Raw genomic sequence first — 10,480 nt, forward strand, 5'->3', positions numbered from 1 at the left:
AGGAAGTAAGACTGCACTTGTTACCTACACACAGAGAGAGAGAGAACCATAATGAGCATGTGCAGAGTCAATGCAATTACTCTAGCTTGTTTCTGCTTTGAGGAACTGAGTGTGTTACAATTGCCACTGTCACTATTGTCCAAGGTATATCCTAAAATTATCCCAAGAAGTTCAGATGGAAAAAAAGACACAATCTGCTGATAAATGTATTCTTTTGTGTCTCTGTGAAACTCTGCACTCCTACACTATTTTGGTTCTTGTTATGCTTCTGTTGGTTCATCAGAGACCGAGAGTGAGGTAAGAGGGGGGGGGGGGGGAATAATCAATATCTCCTCCTAGCAGATCTCCATCATCTGTGTTATTATTGATATGAGTTTGTTGGGGCCTCTGGGAAGACCTGGCCTGTTGATCACAGCAACTGACACAGAGAGAGAACAAAAATATGGGTATGAATAAAAAAGTATGACAGAGGGACCAAAGAATTTCATAAAAATGTGGGAAATGACAAATCATAGGAAACTAAGAAAACAAAGACTTGCTCAGAAAATGAAATATATTACTCAAAATTATAAGAAAACAAAATTATAAGAAATAAGATGGGGTTGTAATTAAGTGATCCAGAAGGAGCGTGTACAATAATTAGCAAATTTGGGTAAATCATTACTGCCCCCATGAGACTAAGGCTACGTTCACACTGCAGGTGAAAGCACATCAAATCCGACTTTTTTGACCCTATGTGACCCATATCCGCTCATGGTATGACAGTGTGAACAGCACAAATCTGATATTTTCAAATCCGACCTGGGTCACTTTCGTATGTGGTACTGAATCCGATACATATCTGATGTTTTAGAAAGCGACTGCTGTTTGAATGGTCAAGTCACATTAAATCCGTCTTTTACGTCACTGACACAAGACAGACGCCAATTATAAGCTCTGGAGAAGCGCCCGATAAGACACTGCGAACACTTCCTGGCTATCCAGTGTAGATGTTAGTGAAACTGTTGGGAAGACAATGTTGGAGAAACGTGAACATTTTATTTGTACTGTATAATCTGCAGATTCTGACAGAAATCTGCAACTATCCTTTGAAGCACCGCTCCTCTCTAAAACAGCAATAAGGATCATTATTAGGCCATATGTAAATAACAAAATAACTTTATAACTTAAAGCAAAATTGGGAAACGTAAAGTCCGAAACAAGTCTTTATATTCAGGGCCATCAGTCAAACAATACTGTTTGCTCTGGGTCTAAACAGAGCGCGCTGTGTGTGACGTCTTCTTTTGCGCATGCGGGCCGCTTTGAGGGTTCACACTACAGCGCGTTTGCTGTCACATTTTATTTGTAGTGTGAACAAGCACACACAAAAAAAAATCAGATTTGATCAAAAAATTGGAATTGAGCATTAAGACCTGCAGTGTGAACGTAGCCAAAGTGGTCCTCATCAGCCGCCTTTCACCATTCATAATGTCAGGATAATAGTAGGATACTTTGTTGCTTTTCTTCCCTTTATTTTTAAAATTAAAGCTATATATATATATATATATATATATTTAAATATCCCAATTCTTTGATCTTTGGGCTGAAGGAAGAACAACACTCAGTGTTGTCAACAGTCTCTTTATTCCATACAATTCTCATTATTCCGTACAACACTTCGACCATAAACATCCGGACGGGAGATGTGGACAGGAGGGTGTCCGCCAGTTCTCAAAGTGTCTGACCATTTCTCACATTCTTATAGCTTCAGCCCCCCTCCAAAGTCCTAACACCTAAACATCCACTTTCTTTCTCTCTCTCAGTGAGCCTAAGTTATGACCTTGGCTTCCTGTGCAGTATGTTTTGTTCTTTCTAATCAGACAAATAAAGCCGTAATTCTCTGAAAACAGTATTTCTTATAAATCAGCAGTATAATGCATCATAAAACAATGTAATTCATTCACAATAAATCAGCACTCTAATGTAATACAAATCAGTCTAATAAATCTGATAGTTGTCACCTTCTTCTAAGTCAGGAGTATAATGCAAACTAAAACTGCATAATGATTTCACAATCTTTAATTAGGGGTATAATGTGGCATAAGATGATATAATAATCTCACAATATCTAGACTATAGGAAAAGTTGTCAAACTGTGGTTACAGTCTTGGAGGTGTGGTTAAGAGCAAAAGAAAAAGAAATCAATGTGAGACTACAATGTGGTAAATGGACTGGTTTTCTTTGCAAGTGCTTTCAATCACCCAATCACATCTTGCTCAAGGATGTTTAGCATGAAGACTGGAGCAAACAGGGATCGAACCACCAAACCTTCTGATTAGAAGGTGACGTGCTCTGCCTCCTGAGCCACAGCCACCTCTTGTGGCTGAGTGTTTTTTTGTTCTAGTCTTTGGCCAGTGTAACAGTTCTCATAGTGGAAAAAGAAAAAGAATGGCACTAAAGAGAGAAAGTAAGAAAAGTTTTGTGCAGCTTGTGATTGAGAAAGGGCTAGAGAGTTCAGACTGCAACAGCACTCCCTCATGCTTTAGTCCAGAGTGTTGGTGAACTCTCTGCTGGGGGTAACTGTCAGGCTGACAGCTGGTATAGATCCAATCTAACCCCACTCCGTCTGGCAGCTTTAGTAATTGTTCAAAAACAAGTGGCCCTGCCCAAGTAGAACAAGGTGTATGTATGTGTGTGCTGGTGGTCAGGGCCTTTGGATGCTTGCACAGAGCACATGGAGGAGCAACGGGGCGCCTGGCCTCTGGCTTCAACTGGTGCCAGGTGTTGGAAATTACCTGCTGATTTGTGCATAGGCTGCAAAAAATGTTGCTACACAAATACACAATCACACGGCTCAAAAGCCAACATAACTGCCAATAGGACTAGAAGAGTGTTACACAGCAGAAAGTTATATAAACTTATGTAAACTTTAAAAAACCATATGGTTTTTTTAAACTTTTTTTTTTGCTTATTATAATACACCTCCTTTTTGTGAATGATACCGATGCATGAAGAAAAATATATCTTATAATAAATTCAAGATTTTGTGCATCAATGCAATGTTTGCACATATTTTGTTACTAAAAATATAATCATTTAATACCTTAAGTAAAAAATGGAGAGTTACACAAATCCAAGAAGCCCAGAGGGGCACATGAAGTAGACCTGGAAGGGAAAATGTTTTAGTTTACTCTGTAGTTTACTCTGTACTCCTCTACTTGAAATAAGTCACATTGACATTTTTCTTCTTTAATGTTCTTTAAAGAAAGAAAAGCAAATCCAAAATACAATTATCAGTTTTCCTCAATTATCAGCTCAGTCTTTTCATCAGGGTAATTGTTCTTAACAGGCTCACTACAAAAGGATGGTAGGATTATCAGTGACATTTGGTTTACTATTAAATTCAGAAGAAAGTTATTGAGGGTGGGTTTTTTTTAATATGATATGAAATGATATGCATTAATTGATATTTTTTTAAAAACAAGATCTTAGAGCTTTTTTTCTGTTTGAAGTACATTAGTATAATTTTTCATGAAATTCAGAGCACCCAGCAGCATGCCAGTGCTTTTGGACACTACAAATGTATTCAGTTTGATTTTAGATAACATTTTCAAGAGGCTTTTCAAATTCCAAACACTATAAAAATGGGTAGTCAGATGATTATTTAGCATAATCAAATGTGCTTTATTACAACAGTGTATACAAACCATCATAGTAGGGTGCACAAAATCCCCTCGTCTTTTTAAATGGTACTAGAAATAATCAATAGGGCATCAAATTGATAATGTGGATAAAATCAGTAAGAGAACTTGCATAGACAGTATGACTTGTATCTATTGTGAATCCAGGGCTTACTGAAAAAAATGTAACCATTTCATTATTCTGTTCTGGGAATAGGGTATACAGGAGTACTGCAGAACAATAAAAGCAGAGGTGGCTCAAGGCTGCGTATGCAGCAAACTGGGGTCAGAAAAATACAAAAATAGGCAGTAGGTAGAAAGAGCAGGATGTTTCAGGCAAAGTACTATTAGTTTATGAGCTGAGATAATGTGGTAATTAAGAAACATCCTCCACTTTAATAGAAGGCAGTAATGTACATTAGGGCAAAGGATACAGAACACAGAATGAGTCCTTATTACAAAATCTGGTGAGTGTCGTGCTGCCATCAGCTGAGATATGCAGCACTCAGATACTTTTCCAGATGGAGGAACCAACTCAACACCTAGTTCCAACACTTTTCACCAGCAATGCGTTCAAAGAGCAGATGTCCAAGAGCTGACCAGTGCAAAAATGCCTTTTGTGCCAAGTTGCTTTTGTGATACAGAATATAGACGGGTAAGCTGCGGTCACTGACAGTCATTTCAACACACCACAAAACCAACACATTGCTGGGCATCTCAAACACTTGTAGGTCATCGGAGCCTGTGTGATCCGTCTTCTTATATGGGCTCTCTTTCATAAATCCAACAATAATCAAAATGAGTTGTTCTGCTTTCACTTCCCTTCTGTAATGTGTCTTCATTGTACCAAGTTTCAGCACACTACTACAGATAAAGAAGACACATGCTGTAAAACACCTGTATCAGTCAGACTTTCTCTCAATGGCTCTGTTTCCTTCAGTCACTCTTATCTCTTCCTCCAGGAGCTGAACAGAACTGAGTCCCTCCACCACAGTCACTTTTCTCCAAGTTAAATTAGACAGAAAATTCATATTTATACTTTAGCGATTGTGAAAGTCCCCAAACATTTCCCGTAAATTATAGTTTTTTACAATTGCTAAGCAACATTTACTGAAACCTTCCACTTGTTTTCTCAAAATTATAAACATAAAAAAACTATTTTCAAACATTATTCACAAAATGAGTGATCCACAAAGCACTTTTATCTGTGCTCAAAACCAGTGTTTTCAAATCACACAAACACACATAGCCACTCAAAATTTAGAACAAAAACAAACGCAACATCAAAAACTTAAAAACCGTCTTCACAGTATGCAGCTTCAGAAAAGAGACTCGAAAAAAAATCCCTGAAACGCATGTACCTTATTGCACAATGATTCTGAATAAATCCCAACATATTTCCTACTTTTCTGTCATTTAGCAGTTCTAAACAATCACCTAAATCTTACATTTATCTTGTTTTCACACAATAACAGAACAGTAAACTCAAACCTCATGTCAAGTGGAACTGGAACTAAAAGAAATCATAAATTATAGGTAAGGAAGGAAAACACAGAGCAACCCATAGGAGATGCACAAATGTTTTGAGCAATGCCTCAGTCACACTAGTGTATATATAGGATGGCAACCTCCTTGCAACTAGGAAAAACCTGTTGCATTGAATTTTTCACATCTGCTGACTGATTGCAAGTAGTTGGCCAAGAGGATCATGCAATTGCCTCTGGGCAACCACTTTCATTTGCAAGCTGACTGAAACTTGCGATAGGACATCAGGATGCCTCATGGTGGGCAACTTGTCTCCAAACAACTGCAGTCCAACTTAGACTGAATGCAATAATACTCTGATTATATTCCCATATAAAAAGATGTTTCTCAAGAACCCATGCTATTAAGTAATTAAGTCACTATCCTGCAGCAAATACCTCACTATTCACTAGCTGCAACCTCATTTAGGTTAGATGGCATTTCTAATATTTATTGGCAGATGGCATGAGCATAAATTGAGGCTGCAGTTTGGGAAGGCCTCAGAGGGGGACTGGCACTGTCTCCCAGGCCAGACAGATCCCCATGTACTAATGAGAAGTGAATAAATTGAAAAAAGGGAGGGGGGATGAGGCACAAAAACAAGAACAAACAGCTTGCAGTGCAGAGATCATATATGGACAGAGAACTGGAAGGGGCATGTATGAGGTGTGGTCTCGCTCCTGAAATTCAGATAAATTATCTCCAACTCATGAAGGAATTTGTGTTTTACATCTGAGAGTTTCTTGTTTGACTCTGAATGTAAGTAGTTGATGTAAATTTCTGTGTATGAATACAACAGATTTTCGACAGATGGCAACAGACTTGTGATTTTCATTGACTTATCAAAGTTAATCACTGTATTATCAGAAACAGATTGCATGCAATTGCTACTTTGACCCCATTCAATCAGAGACTGATGACAGACGGACTCTGTTTTATTGCTGGCTTGATGTACCAAGATGGCAACTGATTACAATTGGTCAGAGACTTGAGCACTGCCTTCAGCACTGGGTCATGTGACACAACTGAATGTAATTAATACAGGTGATGACAATTAGCTGACAGTTAACTGAGGTAAAGAGTGAAACTAGACGTAGATTTCAGAAAACAAACCTTCAAAGTAAAACAGGAAGTAAAAGACAGGGGAAGTGAAAGATGAAGGAAGAGACAAGAAAACAGAGAGTGAATTAAAACAACTACAAAGAATAAAAACCAAAACATGAACAATTGACAGTTAATTTTAATACTAACAACTGCTTTGATGCATACTCACCACATTCAGAACACTTGGAATCTGGACTTCCTGGAAAGGGAGGAACGCTGGTTTGAGCTGGGAGTCAAGGAGGCCATTTATGTGAAAAGGGAAAGACCATCTTTGAACCAAGGAGGCAGCCTAGAGCTACACGTTTTACCAGCTTACAATGCTATGCTTGCAGCTATTCCCCTGTATGTCACTGATACTTATGGCCATTGATCAGTGCTCATGGTAATTTGCATATTAATGATCATGAAACTGTCCTCATGGCCCATTGTTAGTCAACTGTGCTAGTTTCTTCACTATGCAAATTTACTGTTTATAAGGTTGTGGAAACCTGCAGTCAGCTGAGACTAAAGAAGTCACTTGGATGAGTGACAAAACGCTTCTCCCACTCAAAACGTAAGGTCTCGATGATCAGAAACGACTTTCTCGGGTTGTTTTGTATCCATGTAATACCACAACATAATGATAAAATAATAGTAATAAAAACATGTCTTTTCAAGACTAAAATACATGCACGCTACACATTTCACCTTAATTAACCTTGATGTGTCCCATCTTTGATGAAGGACGTGTCATTGGAAAAGAAAAACCAGCAAGGCAAAAAAGCAAACAGACAAAGACAACCAAAGCATTTGCAAGATACTGTCTGTCTACTTCATTTCACAGTTCCACTGAGCTACACTGGCAGCATCATTTCTATTTTGTTTGGTCATGCTGATAGTACTGTAGGATACTGAGTGATATTAAAAAAAAACCAAAAAACCCCCACCACTGCTGGCTTATCCCTCTGTGCCCATGGAGCCACCGAGCAGATGGAACCACAATGGGACGCTCAAATAAATCTTACATGCTAGTCTTTCAGGTTCATGAGGCACAATCAGGCTGAAGTGTAAACTTAGCATAAGGGTTGATAGACAAGGCGAAGGAGGAAGAGCAAGATTAGGAATAGTTATTATAAATAATAGTGAAGTAACTATAATAGATGTCTTGTTCTTAAAGTGACTAACTATGGGAGAGAAACATGAAAATAAAACTTATAAAAAAATTAGACACTAAAAAATTCTTAACACTACTGTCAGTTTAGGTTTGATATCATTAGCCATCTCTGGGGCCAAACTTTCCTTCCCAAAATCAAATTTCCATTGAGAGTTGAAAACAGTCCAAATTCTTTCAGCTCCAATAAAATCATCAATGTGGATGTCCCCCAAAGTATTATAATGAAGTTTAATGTCCAGGCATCAATGAAACAGAGGCTTTAAAGGTTTAATGGAAATAAAAGTTAACAGGAAGTTAACCTTTGGCTAGTTCCTATCTAAAGATAGTAGCATATACCATACCCTCACTTAAACATTTCTAAAACCAAAAATTCAAACATACAGCTCTGCTGGTGTTTTGGACATAAACACAAATGCAAAACTAAATAGCAGCAACATTTGAAAGGTTAGTGAAGTTTGGCTAGCTGACATTTATTAATGTGCTACCTGGTGGCTAACTAGAGAGCTATGGCTAGGTTAACATACACACATTAGCACAGAAGATAGAGGATGAGGGTTAAAATTTTCCTCTAAAAAAAAATAATTTCAAGGGGTGGGCAGAGAATCACAAATCGTATGGCAGAAAGAATACTGCAAAAACAGGCCAAACTTGAGATGATCAGATGCACAAAATGAGGTTAATCATCAATATGCAGCTGCATGGTTTGGATTACTTTGGCTGAGAGCTATTCTTTTCTTAAGCCAAGAATGACCGCTGAATATTTTTAATGATAATAAAAATATCCATCCATCCATTCGCTACCGCTTTTCCTTTTCAGGGTCGTGGGGGGCGCTGGAGCCAATCCCAGCTGTCGTAGGGCGAGAGGCGGGGTACACCCTGGACAGGTCGCCAGTCTGTCACAGGGCTAACACACAAGGACAGACAACCATTCATACTCACATTCACACCTAGTGACAATTTGGATTATCCAATTAACCTATCCCCACAAACTGCATGTCTTTGGACGGTGGGAGGAAGCCGGAATACCCGGAGGGAACCCACGCAAACACGGGGAGAACATGCAAACTCCACACAGAAAGACCCCGGCCTGATGGTGGAATTGAACCCAGGACCTTCTTGCTGTGCGGCAACAGTGCTAACCACCGTGCCACCGTGCTGGCCCATTATAAAAATAATGGATTGCATTTATATAGCGCTTTTCTAGACACTCAAAACGCATTACAATTCCACTACCACGTGTGTGTGTGTGTGTGTGTGTGTATATATATATATATATATATATATATATATATTGCAATAATCCCAGCAAGAATTATTCCAAGTAATCAGGAATAATCCTTAAATGGGTCAAGTAAAAGAAAAGATGATCTTTTACACTTTATATTTTAGTCAATTGAATCAATTTTAGATTTGGTGTACTATAATCTAATGATATCTACTAAAAAGAAGAATTTAGTTGTCTAAATTATGTCTGAAAATAAATAACGTATTAACAAAAGACTATGACTGAAACAAGAATCAAAATTTGCTGTCAAATTTAACACTGATACCACAGAAGGAGCAACAGAGTAAACATTTTCACAAATGGGTTCATTGAAGGTTTCTTTTGAATTAGCATTTCAGAAACATCCTCCAAGGAAACTGGGTGAAAAGAGTCCATGGTGTGGGATCATGACTAAAGGCACTATCAAATGGAATTATAGGTTCTCTAATATAATTAACTTAATTTAAGATGAATAACAATAAATAAATTATATTTATTCTGTTTCACCAACCTGTCTCTGGTATGGGTCAAGGCAGATATGCTCTTTCATATCACAGGCTACATTTATGGCCCCCAGGGCAGCAGGGAAAATATTCCAAAACAAAGTGAACCAACCCATAGGGCTTTTATCTATCCATCTATCCTGAGATCTCTGTGTGTGAACTTTTGACTCTGTGTTACCACCTGGGGAATTCTATGTAATTGGGTTCCAGCAGTGATTATTGAGTCAGTGAACTGAATGCCTACGCTTTCTAAATGAGCACATGTAAAGAGAGTTCAGTGTAGAGTTTTTAACAAAAAGTTCTCTTTAAAAGAACCAAACTTCATCCTGTCTGAGTTGTAGAAAAGAATGGTGAAAACACAAAGAGAATTCAGATTTTTTTTTTCATTTTGATGACATTTAAAAGAAAACTAATTTCTCTTTCTGAGCCACTTCAAATTTAATGAGGCCCTCATGCCAGTGTTTTAGCTTCCACACCTCCCAGTATGCAACAGTCCATTTTACATGCAATCTGTAAAAGTAGGACATTTCCCTTCCATTTAAAATAAAAGCTGCACCGACACATTTCAACTTTTACTTTGAAGGTCAAGTAAAATGCAAGCCTTGCATCACACTGTTCACACTTTCACTGCTACTTGTTGAGAAATTGGCAAGTAGTTTTAGACAAATTTACTTTCTCCATGCAAATGACACGCAACTGTAACTAACTCCTAGAAAGGAGGGTTTAGACGTAGCACCGTATCGTTCTATAGGAAGACCATTGGAGTTATATATATATATATATCGTGGCTCAAGAGTTGGGCGTTCGCCTTGTAATCGGAAGGTTGCCGGTTCGAGCCCCGGCTTGGACAGTCTTGGTCGTTGTGTCCTTGGGCAAGACACTTCACCCGTTGCCTACTGGTGGTGGTCAGAGGGCCCGGTGGCGCCAGTGTCCGGCAGCCTCGCCTCTGTCAGGGCGCCCCAGGGTGGCTGTGGCTACAATGTAGCTTGCCATCACCAGTGTGTGAATGGGTGGATGACTGGATATGTAAAGCGTTTTGGGGTCCTTAGGGACTAGTAAAGCGCTATATAAATACAGGCCATTTACCATTTATACATACACACACACATACATATATACATACACACACATATATATAGATATAAGGAGGTTCAGTTTTATTGCCAGATATTATCATGTTTCTCACTGCCGTTGCATGTCATCTGTCAAAAGCGTGCTTGATACTTGCAAGAGGTTACACAAATTGAGTCTTTTGTGTTTGTAGTGCTCAGGT

The sequence above is a fragment of the Diplotaxodon limnothrissa genome, linkage group LG15 (assembly GCF_057381915.1).
Source record: "Diplotaxodon limnothrissa isolate DT_005_m linkage group LG15, D_limnothrissa_male_GT1.1, whole genome shotgun sequence".
NCBI classification, from domain to species: domain Eukaryota; kingdom Metazoa; phylum Chordata; class Actinopteri; order Cichliformes; family Cichlidae; genus Diplotaxodon; species Diplotaxodon limnothrissa.